We start from the raw sequence: 5,995 nt of genomic DNA on the forward strand, positions 1-5,995 counted from the left end.
ATCTTGTCGTATCATTATAATTCAAAAAGCATAAAAATTTTCTCTTTCCGTTAACTTTTCCCGCGTTGTAGCGGCATCAAAATTCATTGGCACCTTTTGAACGTTGATTTCTGTCACTTAGATTAAATGAGATGGAAAAGAGATGGAAGAACTGACCCGAGGTAATAAGTGGGAATGGAAAATATTGTCGATGGTGATTTTAATTGGGGAAATTGAGTCGGGGAGATGCATGCCCTGCTATTCTTCAGGATTATACCGAATTCAACTCCATTCCAGAGTGAGGCTGGCTAAGGAGCATCATTGTTCATCTATTCGACTCCATGCTCCTATATATGTCATTATATCCAATACTACACCTTCATGCTGCGGTTCCCCGGGGTAATCCCCCAATTTCCCTAACTATCCTACATCCCATGTACCCCTCATGACATCCTCAACAGCTCATTTATCTTCCATAAAAATCCAAACAAATTCTAACATCCGAAAATCCTTCCAATCTAAATCATCTACAATCTAATAACTTCCTTCATAAGCCATTGAACTCTCGCCAAATTGAGAAAGTGCCAAGTCATTTTCACATCCTAAAATCACTTCCATTCTCAGTCTGACTAGGAATTTTTTCTTTTACAGCTCCCAAATCATTCATCAAAAAAATAAAATACTTATTAATAGATTTTGTTGTTGTTGCTCGTTTTCAATGTTGAGGCAATCAGGCAAAAGAGGCGAAAAATAAGCAGCATTATTGATTTTTTATGGCTTTCGATAATATAAAAAAGAATATTTTTATGATGATAGTAAAAATCTTGAGTTTATCGCTTTTGTTGTTCGTTTTCTTAACTGTTTGTTGTGTGTTAAAGTGTTTAATAAAGCGATCGAAAATAAGAAGAAGAATTTGTGGGATGAAAAAGAGGGAAAAAATGGTCATAAAGAGCATGAAGAAGACACGCAAACATTCATTTAATTATTATCCGTATTGAAAACTTTTCTAATTTGACCCTTCGAGAATAGTTTTTTTTACTTCACTTTCTCCTCTTTCTTGCTATCCTTTTAATGTGTCTTCTGCTTTACATCTTTTTTGGCACTTATGGTTTGGACAGTCAAAGTCGGATTTTGTATGAGAATGTGTCAACTCAAGTTGCCTTTTCCATACAAAATTTTAGTCGACTTCGAGCTATGCTTTCTCGCTATCTGGATCGGGATCCGGGGATTTCCCGAAAATTTCAATCCCGATCTCGAAAATTTATCGGGACCGGGATTTCGAGAAAGCATACTTCGAGCTCTGTCCCTTCATTATCTTAAAAAATTCCTACACAAGTACATGTAAGTCTATTTTTCCATACAAGATCCGTGTCGACATCTAGCTCTGAATGGGGTATACGTGATGTTAAGCTACTAGAAACTCGAATTGACAGACACAGTAGTGCAATATGTATTGGAAATTGATAATCAGAGAAGTAAATGATAAGGTCAGTTTTAGGTGGCATCTAAGAGAGGTCAGGGATCACAATTGATCATAAAGGTCATGTAAGTAAGTAAGGTACTTGAATAACACAAGTCAGTTAATTGATCTAAAATCCAGCACCATGCCGAAGTCCCTCTGAAATAATTCCTGATTTAAATCAAATGCGGCACTATATCAGATTAACACTGGCTTAGACCCGGAATTTTGATCATTTAACTCAGTAATGGGAAACCTGTTTACCTCGGCACCGCCAAAAAAAGGTTAAAAATGCCTGTTGCCTACAACTGGATTAGGGTCAGCCGTGTGACAATTCATTGGTGCTGCAACAGAACTGCAACTTCGAGCCCACTAGTTCAATTCCAACCAAATTCAACAACTTTTCAACATTAAATGACCAAAAAAATCCTAAAATCACAAAAAATTACTGACTGTCCACCCCTGACAACCCCACACCCTTATTAATGTAAATCTATGTATCAGAATACATCCAAACAGCAATACATTTCCTATTACACAACATTATGTGTATATGCTCACACAACTTTAGCAATAATAACAATTGTGTGTAAAAGTTTGTTCGTCTGTATAATATTAAATTAATTAAATATTGTATGTTATACAATGCATTAGAGCATCATTTCCACACCATAGTTGTTCATCCTCCATCCACCACTCCATATTGAGACAGCTGATGAGCTTTGCTAATGTGCCCATATTATGTATATTGTGCTTTGTTGTTGGAATATGATGGGGAATCATTACTCAGTACAAATTATTATTATTATTTCTTCAACTCATAGCTTAAATTAATTACAATCACGTCTAATAATGATTTATTGTAACTGAAAACGATATTTTTGGGGTGGCAATAAGGAAGACACTGAACTTGTTGGATAATAATTAAATTGAATTTCTTTGCATTCCTGACTGTATAATTTATTGTAGAAAAAAATCAATAATTCATCTCCCCAACCACATGCAGCTAATCAAGAATGTCGCGTAATCTCAGACACATAAAAATTTTCAACAATAACTTTTATCTCCAGAACCAAACACACACGAGAAATTTCATTTTGTCATAAATTTTGCCATCATAATCATCTGACAACCAATAAAAAAAAATGTGAAGAGGGAACAGAAAAGCTCATCATGTGAATGCTCTTGTGAGGAATAGACGCACTTATATGGAGAATACATATGTATATACAGAAAATTAAGTCTTCTTTACATCAGCAATTGAGTTAAATAAGTTTTCAAGGAATGAAAAAAAAATCAGGTTTATTTGATATAAGTCAAGAAATTTAAACTTCATCAAAAAATTCAAACTTTTTCAAAAAACTCAAACTTTATCAAAAAGCTCAAACTTTGTCAAAAAGCTCAAACTTTGTCAAAAAGCTCAAACTTTATCAAAAAGCTCAAACTTTGTCAAACACCTCAAATCTTATCAAAACGCTCAAACTTTGTCAAAAAAGCTCGAACTTTATCAAAAAGCTCAAAATCTGTCAAAAAGCTCAGATTTTACCAAAACGCTCAAACTTTGTCAAAAAGCTTAAACTTTATCAAAACGCTCAAACTTTGTCAAAAAACTCAAACTTTGTCAAAAAGCTCAAGTTTCATCAAAAAGCTCAAGTTTCATCAAAACGTTCAAATTTTATCAAAAAGCTCAAACTTTGTCAAAAAGCTCAAACTTCTCGATTTTTTCAAAAAGCTCCTTTCCATTCAAAAAGTTCAACTTTAAATAGAAAAGGCTATATTTCAATCGAAAGCTCATTTTTTCAAAATACTCAGCTTTATTCAAAAAGCTCAATTTATTTCAAAAAGCTTAACTTAACTTCCAAAACTCTTCATTCTCCCATCTATTTTCTTTCCATCCATAAACATGCGAAAAAGAAGTAAAATAAAAAAAAGTCTTTTTTTATACATCATGATGAAATATTAATACGAAAATGGATAATGTATAAATAAATGAGAGTAGGCAAGAAGAGGAAATGGATGGCTGGGTACATTAAAAAGCAGCAGGAGCAGAAGAGAATCACAACGCACAGCTATAAAGAAGTGTGGGTGGATTAAGAGGACGGCAAAGCGGAAAAATATCAAAGTTAAAGCGAAATCAAACACACTTGGTGCTGTTTTTGCTGTGCTTTATTTCAACGGTTTGTTCATGAAAATGGGAAATTAAAGTTGTTGACCTTTTAGCAGGATATAATGTGCGTAGATATGGTTTTGTGTGATGCTCGAGATTAGGAGAGAAAGATGGGATTTAAGATGATTATGTAATGAGCTTGATGCTGAGAGCAACTGTTCATGGTTGGACATAAGAAGCTTGAAATTTGAGTCTGGAATGAGAAATTTTGTGGAATTTTCAATTTTGGGCATTTTGAAGCTCAAAATTCAAAAGCATTTTCAATGGCTCATAGTGTATCGTGTGCGGTTTCGGTCGAGCTTTATCATAAATGTGCACCGTCAAAAATAGAAGGTTGCCCACCTATGTCTTAAAGCATCTAAGGGGCCGTTCACTTATTACGTTCAAGGGGGTCAATCTTAATAATTCCGAGAATTCCATTGTTCAATTTTGAAAAAAAGTTCGTTATTCTCTAACGTAATAAATGAACGGCCCCTAATGAAAAACACAGAAAAATAAATCATCAAAAATTCATCCAAAATTGACCCTGAAAAACTTAACAATCCCACGCCGTACATTACTAATCCAAAAATAATTAACATCCTTAGTATCAAATTTCCAAATAAATGATTCATTAGCTACCAAAAAATGCATTAATTAAGGATACCAAAAAATTTTATATCCGAAACCCAAATAAGCTCATCTTTCCTGGAAGTAAGATTCAGTCCTTAAAGAATGAGAAAAAAATTTAGCATTCATGAGAGCTGAAAGGAGTTACGTGTATAATACATAATAAGATTAATGAAAATGTGATTTCCCAAAGGATTGCATTTCAACATCAACGTCGATGAAAGTTCATTTTCGTACAGTTTTATTTTTTTTTTTTCACATCCACATCTATAGCAATCTATAAGGAAAAATGTAGCAACCACATAATGTACTAACATAAGTGTATAGAAAGCGAATGAGATGAAAATTGTACATAAATTTTGCACGATCCATTAATTTAAATATTTCGTCATGCTCATTTGAACATTAAAATTATGATGAGGAAAATTGGGATTGAAAATGGTCTTGTGAAATGGAATATTGGAGTAAATGAGAAACTCTGATTCATTATTATGGACTAAATGAGTATTCAACACACATACAAATGAAGTTGGTAAAGTGTTTGTCCTTGAGGGAAGTTTTAGTTTATTCTTTTGGAACTGCATATTCTCTACATAAAATAAAAAAAAAAAACTGACCGAAAATTGACTGAAATGGCCGAAAACTGACGGAACTGGCCGAAAGTAAACTGAACAGGTCGAAAATTTGCTGAACTGATCGAAAGTTGACTAAACTTCCCAAAAGTTAACTGAACTGGCCGAATAATGACTGAACTGGCTGAAAGTTGACTTAACTAATCGAAAGTTGACTGAACTGGCCGAAAAGTGACTGAACTGACCGAAAAGTGACGGAACTGGCTGAAAGTTGAGTAAACTGATCGAAACTTGACTGAACTGGTCGAAAAATGACTGAACTGACCGAAAAGTGACGGAACTGGTCGAAAAGTGACTGAACTGATCAATAGTTGACTGAACTAGCCAAAAAGTGAAAGACTGACCGAAAAGTGAATGAACTGATCGAAAAATGACGGAAATGGCCGAAAAGTAGACTAAACTGACCGAAAAGAAACTGAACTGATCAAAAATGACGGAACTGGCCGAAAAGTAGACTGAACTGACCGAAAAGTAACTGAACTGATCAAAAGTTGAAGGAATTGGCCGAAAAATGATTGAATCGATCGAAAAGTGACTAAACTGATCGAACATTGACTAGACTGAACAATTGTTGAATGAACTGGCCGAAAATTGACTAGACTGATCGAAAAATGACTGAACTGATCAAAAGTTGACTGAATTGGTCGAAAGCTGACTTAATTGGTCGAAAAGTGACTGAACTTGCCGGAGTTGACCGGAATTGACTGCCAGAGTTTTGATTAAAATGTTTGAAAATCGACTGAAATTTACCAAAAAATAATAAAATTCTCTCAAAATCATCACATTCTAACGAAAAATTCGCCATGCTGATCCCTAAAAAAATATTTTTCCATCCATTTTGAGCTCAAAGCATAAAAATGCTTGAAAACTTTAATTTTTCACATCAATGACCCTTAAAAGGCATTTAAAATGAGGAACATGAAATAAAAAAATCCAGCAATAAAATCAAAGTGTTTTCAATAGTTCCATTCATTTTCTTTGTTCCTTTTTGAAATGCAAAAAGCTTCTAACAATTGTAAAAAGTTTTCAATTTCAGGTTATAAGCTTTTGTTATTCATCCCTTCTTTAAATTTTCTTTGAGGCTGTTGTGGCTTTAAAAGTTATGTTAATGAATAGATATGAAAATTTTTTAATCGGAATTTGTTAAGT

The sequence above is a fragment of the Chironomus tepperi genome, unplaced genomic scaffold (assembly GCF_022539635.2).
Source record: "Chironomus tepperi strain 1889 unplaced genomic scaffold, CSIRO-AGI_Ctep_v1 contig_89, whole genome shotgun sequence".
Taxonomy (NCBI): Eukaryota; Metazoa; Arthropoda; class Insecta; order Diptera; family Chironomidae; genus Chironomus; species Chironomus tepperi.